The sequence below is a fragment of the Oryctolagus cuniculus genome, chromosome 6 (genome assembly GCF_964237555.1).
Source record: "Oryctolagus cuniculus chromosome 6, mOryCun1.1, whole genome shotgun sequence".
Taxonomy (NCBI): domain Eukaryota; kingdom Metazoa; phylum Chordata; class Mammalia; order Lagomorpha; family Leporidae; genus Oryctolagus; species Oryctolagus cuniculus.
The window spans coordinates 113,639,165-113,650,257 of NC_091437.1; positions in this window are offsets into that span (position 1 = coordinate 113,639,165).

Genomic DNA, 11,093 nt, shown 5'->3' on the forward strand with positions numbered 1-11,093 from the left:
TTTCCAAAGTACAGTTTATGCATTACAATGGCTTTTTCCCCCCATAACTTCCCACCCACCCACTCCCACTTGCACCCTCCCATCTCCCACTCCCTTTCCCATTCCATTCACATCAAGATTCATTTTCGATTATCTTTATATACAGAAGATCAATTTAGTATATATTAAGTAAAGATTTCATCAGTTTGCCCCTACATGGAACACAAATTGCCAAATACTGTTTGAGCACTAGTCATATCATTAATTCACATTGAACTACACATTAAGGACAGAGATCCTACATGGGGAGTAAGTGCACAGTGACTCCTGTTGTTGACTTAACAAATTGACACTCTTGTTCTATAACTTTTTAAACAATGCTTGGTTCCACTGTTGTGGCATAGTGGGTTAAGCCACCTTCTGTGACACTGGCATCCAATATGGGTATCAGTTCATGTCTCCAGAGGCTCCATTTGCTATCCAATTCCATGCTAATATGGCTGGGAAAGCAATGGAAGATGGCCCAAGTGCTTGGTCCTCTACACCCACATGAGAGACCACGATGAAGCTCCTGAATTCTGGCTTTGGCTAGGCGTAGCCCTGGCCCTTGCAGCCATTTAGGAAGTGAACCGATGGATGGAAGATATCTCTCTCTGTCATTCCATGTTTTGAATAAATAAATCTCTAAAAAATAAAAAAACGCTTATTGAATTACAACTGATAGCAATATAAATGTATATTTAGTAAAAAAAAAAAAAGCTGGACAAATTTCCAAAGGTTTTGACAAAAATGTGATAAAGCTTATGAATTTTTGCTGTTTTGTTTATGCACATAATATGCAGAAAATCTTAGACTTCTATCCCTTTTAAAAATATTTATATTTAAAATTTATTTTCATATATTTGAGAGCATAATGACAGAGAAAAGAGAGAGTCTACCATGTGCTCACTCACTCTTCAAATAGCTGCATCAATCAGCAGCTGGGCCGTGCCAAAGCCTGGAGGCCAGAAATCCATCCAGTTCTACATGGGCGGCCGTGTCCCAACTACTTAAGCCATCATCTGTTTCCTCCCAGTATGCTTTAGGAAGAAGCGAGATTGGACGTGAAGTAGTCTGGACCCAAACCAGCCCTCTGTTATGGAATGCGGGCTACCCAAAATGTCGCTTAACCTGCTCTGCCACAATGCCCGTCACTCTCACATTGTTGTTGTGATATGAGCTCTATAATTGTGCACCTAATTTTATAATAGAAATAATTAATCTATAATAAAATGACATTATGAAAGGTGAACATTAAGAGAAGGATCCACCAGAATTCAACAACTGACTTCCGAATAATGTACATACCAATTAAGATATAAACTCATGGATTGATATGAGAATTTAACAATATTTACTTGTGTAAAAATAGTTTTTAGGATGAAATATTTAAATTCTCGTTATGTATCAGCTCGCATCACTGAATTCCAATCCAGTTAGTAAAATGCAATCCAAGAAATCAATGCTGAAATTAACTTTTTTTCTCTTTTGTGTCATAACTTTCTAATTTTTCCCAGGACTTTCTTCATTTTCTGTCCCTCTTCAAAAAGTCTACATGTTTATGATTTCCTTTGTTCTATCATATCCCTCAGTTTTTCTCCAAGTTCTCTCCCCTGGCTGCCAGCCATTACCTCCTCTTTCTCCAATTGGAAATTTTGCCTGGAGCCTTGCAACACAGTTGCCAGGGGGACTCACAAAGCAGTTAAATCCCTCCACCTTTTCCCTCCATGTCTTCTGTCCACTAATCTGCTTTTTTTTGCCACATTATTAATTTCATAAATTCCTAAAATAGAGTTTATGGGAGGTAACTTTCATGAACCAGGGAAATGTCTGTTTTGTCCCTATATTTGATGACATTTTTGGCTGGGTAAAACAATTTAGATTGAATTTTCCCCTGTTATTCTGAGGATTTGTTTTTGTCCTCACAGTGTTTTTGCATACCTAACAAGTTTTTGTCATTCACTTCCTTATCACTGAATATTTTATTAGAATTTCTTTTCAATCTACAACAGACCATAACTTTTCAAATACTGAAAACCCTAGCATTTTCCATAAGAAATACAGGTCTGAATCTGAATCTCTTCTCTTTATTCAGAACTATCAGGGCCCCATCTGTGACAAACTTTGGTTTCCTTGTCTCTGCTCATTTCTTTTAATTTTTCCATATTAATGTATAACAACACAAAGAGTACAGATTCAATGTAGTTCATAGGTACAATTCTGATAATATAATGGTGTTAAAACTTTTAATTTTCATTTTTAAATTTTAAGCTGGTGATTACAATTATATATATTAAGGAAGTAAAATCTGGCAATTATTATTTATGGATATCATGTATATTAATTGGTATTTAACAAATACTTTTAAATTGGAAAGGTGAAGATATTTGAAATTCACTCCTAGTAATTTTAAAATATAGAATACAATTTTATTTATCATATTCACCATATGCTGCAATATATTTCAAAGGAAAAGAAAATATTCCTCCTGTCTGAGTTTTTATAGACCCCCATCTCCCCAGCTTCCAGCTTCTGGTAACCACCATCTTACATGCATTATTGGTTTCTCTGACTCTGGCTTTTTCACTTAGCATATTGCTTTCCAATTTTACCTATGTTGTCACAAATGACACAATTTTCTTCTTTTTACAGACTGCGTAGTATTGTACAGTATATATAAGCCACATATTAATTTTTTTTCCTGCTGGTGGACATTAAGGTTGACTTCCTAGCAACTATTGTGAATAATGCTGCTATGAACATGGGAGTGAGGACATCTCTTCAACATATCAGCTTCAAATCTGTTGGGTAAATAATAGTAAGTGGGTCCTTGCATAAGTATGGTAGTTCTACTTCTAATTTTATAAAGTTTATTTATTTGTTTGAAAGGCAGAGCAAAAGAGACAGAGAGAAATCTTGCTTGAATTAGTTACTCCCAAGTTCTCGCAACAGCAGGACATGGGTCAGGACTGAGCCCAGAACCACATTACCTGCTGTTTCCAAGGGTAAGCTTTGGCAAGAAGCTGAGTCTTGAGCAGATGGAGGACTCAGTCCCAAGTACTCTGATACGGGGAGCAGATGACACAAGTGATGGCTTAACCTGCCATGTCGAATGTCCGTCCCTACTTTTATTATTCTGAGGAACCTCGGTGCTGTCTTGCATAATGGTTGTAGTAAGTTACATTCTCACTAATAGTGTACAAGTGTTTCATTTTTCCACATCTCACTAGCATTGGCTCTTTCATCTTTTTTATCAATAGGCATTCTAACAGTTTTGAAGTGGTATCTCATTGTAAATTTAATTTGCATTTCCCTGAGGATTAGTGATGTTGAGCATTTTCATAAATTTATTAGACATAGACATTTGCATGTCTTCTTTTGAGAAGTCTCTATTCAGGTCCATTTTAGTCACATTATCTGTTTTCTTCCTATGGAGTTAATTGAATTTTCAAAATACTTTGGATATTCATCCCTTATTAATTAGATCTTTGGCTTGAAAATATTTACTTACTTTCTTAATTGTTTCCTTTGTGTACAGAAGCTTTCTAGTTTATTATAATCATATTTGTGTATTTTTATTTTTGTTGTCTGCATTTTTAGGGTCACCACTAAAAAATTATTACTCAAACCAATGTCATGTAGTGTTTACCCTATGTTTCCTTCTAGTAGCTTCTCAGTTTCAGTCTCATAGTTAAGTCTTTAATTCATTTTGAGTTTGTTCTTATATAGAATTTGAAATAGGGGTCTGATTTCATTATTCTTTATGTGGATAACCAGTTTTTTCAACACCATTCACTGAAGCAGCCATCTCTCATCATATACTTGATAATTTCTATTCCTCTGTTATTCAGGCTCTGATATTCAAATAGTCAAATATAGGAAATCCTATATTAATTTAAATATCTTCTATTTCCTTTTAAAATCAGATTTCTCAGCTATCTGTCTTCTTTTCACTATGTATTTGGAGAAGTCACTCAAACTTAACTTTTTTATAGTCTTTAGGTTTCTTAGAACTTTCTGTTGTGTCTGATAACACCAATTAAATCTAAGAATAGTAATGCAAGTGTTGCTTGTTAATATTACTGATATAATTTTAGATTCCCCTGGAACATTCTTCTCTATGTTCCCTCTTTCATGTTACATTTTGGGGAGTGTTTGGTTATTTTTTCGACTAAGAGAATAAACACTCTTACTCTGTGCTGAGGTAGATATAACCAATTGGTTTGTTTTAAGGTGAAAGGGTGAGGTCATAGCCATTATCCTGGAAGACCCCTAAAATGCCAAAAATAATGAAAGTTTAATGTGGTGTGATAAAATTCACCATATCAGCTTTAACTTGCAGATAGTCTTTCTTTTGTAATTTGAAATGCAAGGAGATAGAGAGAGAGAGAGAGAGAGAGAGAGAGAAAGATGAATCTTTCTTCTGTTGAATCACTCTCAAAATGCCCCAAAGAGCTGGAGTCAGGCCAGATCAAAGAAGCCAGGAGGCTGGAACTTAATCCAGGTTTCCTATGTGAGACCCAGAGAATCGAGTACTTGGGCCATGGGCTGTTCCTTCCCAGTGCTCAAATTAGCAGGAAGACAGAAACAGAAGATCCAGTACTTGAACTCAGAACTGTAATATGGAACACAAGCATTCCAAGCGATGTCTTAACTGCTGGGCTAAACAACTGCCCCAACAGATAGATTTTATGATTTATGTAGAGCATAAAGCTCTGATTTCCTTTATCTAGACTTCAGTGTCAGGTCCAAAGCCCTTCTCTATCTACATAGGGTACAGAGGTAAGTTTGGGATAAATCAACTGTTCTGTATATCGTTCTGTAATTACTGTCTCTACTTTCAGCTTCATAGCCTTTTTCTGCCTTTCACTTGGCTGAACATGCTGGTTATGCTGCCTACGTCCCCAATTGCAGCCACATGACTGTACATTCTCAACTGTGACTTCTATTTTATCTAATCAATCTCTATTAATTATTTCCTTTAGGCTTTTCAGATATTTGTTGAAAAATGTTTCTAGTGATAGACTATGCTTTTGTTCTCTTTCTTTTAATGCTTTCCATATTTTTAAATACAGTATTGAGGAAGAAAAAAAAGTTAACATTTTCAGTCTTCTGTATTGAAATGGAACCCACATTCAATGAGTATTCACTGAGCCTGTATTGTGTGACATAGATTTCTGCCATAGTTTTATGAACAGAATAAAAATAATGTCTAGCCTTATAGAGTTTACCTTCTAATGACAGTGACAATTGATAGGAAAGCAGTTACAGTATAATAAAATTTACTCTAAGTAACATGAAAAGAGGGAATGACAGAAAAACCCACTTCAGATTTTCAACAACAAACAAGGATTAGAAACAATTAGGATCAGAGCTAAAAGATATACAAAAGGTAGTTGCAGAAAAATGATGAGCTGACTTTTTCAGGCAAAGGATCTCTGTTGAAAAAGCATTCATGTTGTATAGGAGAAACGAGTGGCTGAAAGAAAGCCACAGTGAGAGGCAAGTAGATCAAAAAGGTTTTACAGACAGAGGCCAAGGCATTGCTATTCAGGGCATTATGATCCAGAAAAGAGCACAGATGTTGTTTTATGTACTTTGAAATGCTTTAGGAAATAATTTAACATGTTTTAGGTAGATCATTTTGGTCTTTGGAGAACAGTTTGGAGAGTAAAGGTGGGAGTTAAAAAGAAGCATCAAGAGCTTTATCCCAGTGACTTGGGGGAGAGAGAGCAGTGTTTGAGCTTCAGTGACAGCAGAATGGATTCTACACTGTTGAGAAAGATTGAATTGCTGAGACTCATTGATGGAGTGGTTTGGGGAAGTGAGGAAACAAAATTTGGTTGATTTTTTTTTTTACTGATTGTTTTGTAAGATTTGCATTCATATAAGGAAGACTGAGGAAGAAAGGGATGAATTTAAGTTTGGACTCATTAAGTTAAAACATCCAAACACAAGCAGCAAGATGCAAAGATAAGATGGAGGTTTTACATTTTGTTTTATTAATATATATGTGTGTGGTGATGAAAACCATGTGATTGGATGAGGAAAAAGAAGAAAGAGGGAAAAGAAGAGGTGACATAACCAAGTTCTCAAGTCAGAGGCACAAGAGACAGCAAAGAAGACTGCGGAAAAATATGCTCAGGAAGTCATGGGAAAGAGGAAATTCTATGTCATGAGAGTCAAGAGAGAGGGCAGATCACAGAAGGAAGCTTTTAAGTGTGAGACAGAGGGCAGAGGGGCATGTGCAGGATTTGTTCATGCAAAGATCACAGTTGATTCTGCAAAGACGATTTCAGAGAAGTCGGAAGGCAAATTGATTGAAGTGCTTTTAGGGTAAATAAGAAATAAGAAAGTGACAGGAAAAGTCCTGAATTTAAAATTATGATAATTTTTATATGAAGGGGATCAAAACGGGTCATGATGAGCATACAGGATAAAGGGTGTTTTTTTTTAAATTTAATTGCTTTTATTATAAGGCCAAAGACATTCTATCTTATTATATAAAGCTCCAGAAATGAAAGCTCAGGTCTGGCTGTACCTGTAGCATTCTGGATGGCCCAAGACAAGGAGACCACTTGCTCTAGTCCTTGCAAGTCTCCTTAGTTTTCCCAGTGTGACTTAGTAATTGTAGCCTTATGTGTGTAAAATGATGTGAAACATAGGTAGCAGTGATTTCTGGTATATAGAGGGCATACAATAGAGAGAAAGAGAGCTTAATGTTGCATGATGAAGAGAAATTATCAAAGAGGCAAATGGTGGAGAAGGCAATATATGTGGAACGGTTGACCTTGACCAAGAGACAGTAACCACTTTGCTCCTGTCCCTCTCCCCTGTCTCCTAGGATAAAAAAAAGGAAAGGCGAAGTTCCTGAAAGATGAGGGTAAGTTTGTAGAATTGGTCATGAGACGATATTAGGCATATTTTTGAATGATTTCTACTGTTCATATAAACTATAAGGTTATTGTTTGAAAGTGAGGAGGAAAAGGGCATTTGCAGAGCAAAGAGATGTAGAATAATTTTTTTCAAAGAGAAAGAATGTTACTTGGTAGAATGGTTGTACAAAGATACAAAAATATGCAAAATGGAATTAAAAGATATACTTAGTTTTGTAGTAAAAATTTTGAAATATTTTACATGAACTTTTTAAAAATTAATTTACTTACTTGAAAGTCAAAGTTACAGAGAGAGGAAGAAACAGAGAGAAAGAGGGAGATCATCCATCAGCTGATTCATTGACTGGCCAGCTCTGGGCCAGGCTGAAGCCAAGAGCCAGGAGTTTCATCTGGGTCTTCCTTGTTGGTGGCTGGGGCCCAAGTAGTTGGACCATTTTCCCAGGCCATAAGCAGGATAGGAAGTAGAGCAGCCAGGATATGAACCAGCACCCATATGGGATGCCTGCAGCACAGGGAGTAGCTTTACCTGCTTTTTGACAATGCCAGCCCTTCCATGAACTTCCTGAACACCTTCTGAAGGCATAAATTCCCAAATTTTTCCATAAAAATAAACATCTTTTATTCCATTTTCCATGAACTTTCTAAAGAACTCTCATATGCTCTTTTGTGGCATTAGTTTTTTTTTTTTTTTTGTTAAACTATTGTGAATCACAGAATATGAAACATTTTCAAGTTATATAGTTATCTGTATATATTACTTAAATGTTAGTATACCTAAAATATACTCCTGGAATTTAGGAATGCTTGTCTCCAAGGGCTTCATCACTGACACTGTGTGCAAAGTAAGCACACAATGCACAGTTGATGAATGAATGTGTGATCAAATGAATGAACAACAAACCAGATTCAACAAAAGGATTTTACAGGACTGAGAGACTGCTTGATGAATTGCAATATTTGTGTTTTTGGGGAAACGTCACTTTACGTCCTACTCTTTATCTTATCCTCCATCTTTCCCTTCTCCATTTCTTCCTCTCATCCAAATAAAGCATAACCATTTCCAGCCAAACCCTTTAAAAATATTGCTCCCTAATGTAAAGGTTGATTTTCCGCCAAAATGCCTATAACTGATTTAATTGGACAAATATTAGAACAAATTAAAAATTTAATCATAAATTTTCAAGTAAGAATTATCTTTCTAGCATAATATATCCACCCTGGATGGTCTTTTCACACAGAATGCCAAAGTCAGCTCTTTTCCATGAATCCTGTGCTATTAGATTTAAGCTATCGCTTTAGTTTGATTGACTCCACTTTCTTTCCTGCTTCAAGGAAACCTGTTGCCTCTGTTGGCATATTTACTGCTGCCCTTGCAGATATATGAACTATCCCAAGCATAACGTGACCACAGATGGTAGAAAGCTTGCTTTAATCAATCTCTTGCTGAGTTTCTGGAAGTGCCACTGGCAGCCCCAGCTTCATGGCTGATTGTCAGTGCCCAGCTTGTGCATGCTGGTTGTGTGAGGCACTAACCTATTTAGTTTTAACGGAGCCAGTGTGGCATCTTTGTTTTGCAGTGTTCAAGAGAGTAAATATTTATTACTCATTGTTCTCCAGCTATTTCAAGGATGACTACTCTGTCTGAGCTATGGGATTTCAGTGTATTGGACCTGTCTGTTTAAAACTAGCAGGAAGATGATGTGAGATGGTTTGATCTTCCCTTAAGTGACAATAAAGTCATTTCCAGTAGTCTTTTGCTTTCTTAGACCAATTGAAAAAGGGTATGACTTATTATCCTAACCAAATGGATATCATCATTATCTGCATTAAGGGAAACCAGCCTTGAGCTCTGTTTGCCAATCTCATATATAAAGTGTGGTATGCTTGCCTGGCTCAGACGTTAGTGGAGAACCCTGTCTTTCATCTTCACAGCTCCAACACCTGTTTGTGAAATTGAACTGCATTCTTGGAAGAGATTTTTATGTGCTGCTAGCTGCTGGGTAAATGTGGCATTTCTAGCTCATCTTTACATCTTGGGGAGAATATCAGAAAAAAGCAGAAGAAATGTGTAATAAAACATGGCAAAAGTAGTGATCTGATCCAACTGAATCGGCTTCCTCTGCCCACTGGTAAATCACAGAGATTTGAATTAAAAATTGCCTTGAACAGTTGCACAATTCTCCTACAATTAAAGTAATGCACTCTTCTTATATGTCGAGAAGATTAGAAGATTAAGTCTGACCTTACCCACATAAAATAGGTGAACCCAATTTGTCCTCTTGTTAAACTGATACAAATAGTCTGAAATGTGATCTTTAAATATTACATGAACGGAAAAACTCTTCTACAAGAGATTCTACCTGCTGGTCAAGAACTTGCTCATATTATAAAAGTTCCATGAGTACAATTAACAATTCCCAAATTCTATTTTAGATCATTCTTTTGTCCTAATTTGATTTCAATATTTAATAATTTTTATGAATTTTGTTGATTGGCAAAATAAAAATAACATAAAAAACCATAAAAAAACTTAATTGGCACTTCTTTTATCTGGGTTTCAAGACACCAACTACAAAGAGAGGCCAGTGCTGTGACACAGCAGGTTAAAGCTCTGGCCTGTAGCACTGGTATCCAATATGGGTACCCTCAGTTGCTCCACTTTGGATCCAGCTCCTTGCTAATGCACCTGGGAAAGCAATGGAGGATTGCTGGAGTCCCTGGGCCCCTGCACTCACGTGGGAGAACTGGATTAAGCTCCTGGCAACCAGTTTTGGATCAGCTCAGCTCTGGCCTTTGTGACCATTTAGGGAATGAATCAGCAGATGGAAGACCTCTCTCTCTGTCTCTACTTCTCTCTGTAACTCTTTCAATTAAATCAATAAATCTTAAAAGGAAAAGAAACAATATGGAAAGCTGAGTTGATACCTCAACAGATGAAAGTATACTTCTGGGGTGAGCATTTGGTCTAGCAGTTAAGCCACTGGGTTGGGGTGTCTAAATCCCATATCGGAATGCAAGGGTTTGAGTCCCACTCTGTTTTCCATTCCAGCTACCTGCTAATTTACAGGAAGCTGGCAGCGGCTCAAGTCTTTGGGTGCTTACAACTCATGTGGATCAGGATTCAGCCTGGCCCCATCTCAGATGTTACAGGCAATTGAAGAGTTGTCATAGATGGGAGCTTTCTGACCGTCTGTCTCTCTCAGCCTGGTTGTCTCTCAAATAAATAAAATACAAAAATAAAGATAGAATAAAAAGAAAATGGCCTTTCTAACTTTGAAGTGTTAGACTTCATATCCACCTTGAAGGATGTAGCTTTATTATATGTCAAACAACATAATCAAAGGACACGAAAATATATGTCATTATAATACTAAGAGATGATCATTAGAATTATTTTGCAGTTATAGCTAGATTTAATTCAAAGACTGTATTAAATTGGAATATTTCAAAAAATTCATGAGCAAATTGCATTGAACAATAAATTGTTAAAAATTTTTTTGAAATCCATGCCTGTATTTTTATTAATTTTTTTTACTTATTTCATTTATTTGAAAGACAAACAGAGAAACAGATAGTGAGCGAGAGAGAGATCTCCCATCTGCTGTTACTCCCCAAATTTATGAAAAGCCAAGGTTGAGTCAATGCTGAAGCTAGCAGCCAGGAATGCAGTCAAGGTCCCTTATGTGAATGGCAAGAACCAAGTCACCGGAACCATCACCTTCTGCCTCCCATGTCTGCATTAGCAGGAGACTGAAGTCAGGAGCCAAAGGCAGGCATTCTGATATGGGATGTGGGCATCCCATGCTATGAGGTAGCTGCTGTGCCAAATGTTCACCCCAGGATTTTTATAATACAGATTTTCCATGATCTTTCTGAAGATCCCTTATAATTGAAATTGATTAATTAATAAATGCATCAATACTCCTATTGAGAAATTAAGAAACCATTATCCAAATAGCTCTAATAAATAACATAATTTATAGTTCATGTGTAATTATACATATAACACATTCATTGCTAAATATTTATTCTAATTTTGGAGCACTTTAAATGATAATAAAATATTGCATGATTTGTAGAATTTGAGATACCACTATCAAGTATAAAAATCTTTTTTACAATAAAAAGCTATGTGATAATTCAGAATTTGTGTGAAGAGAATTTTCAAGCAGTATGCTA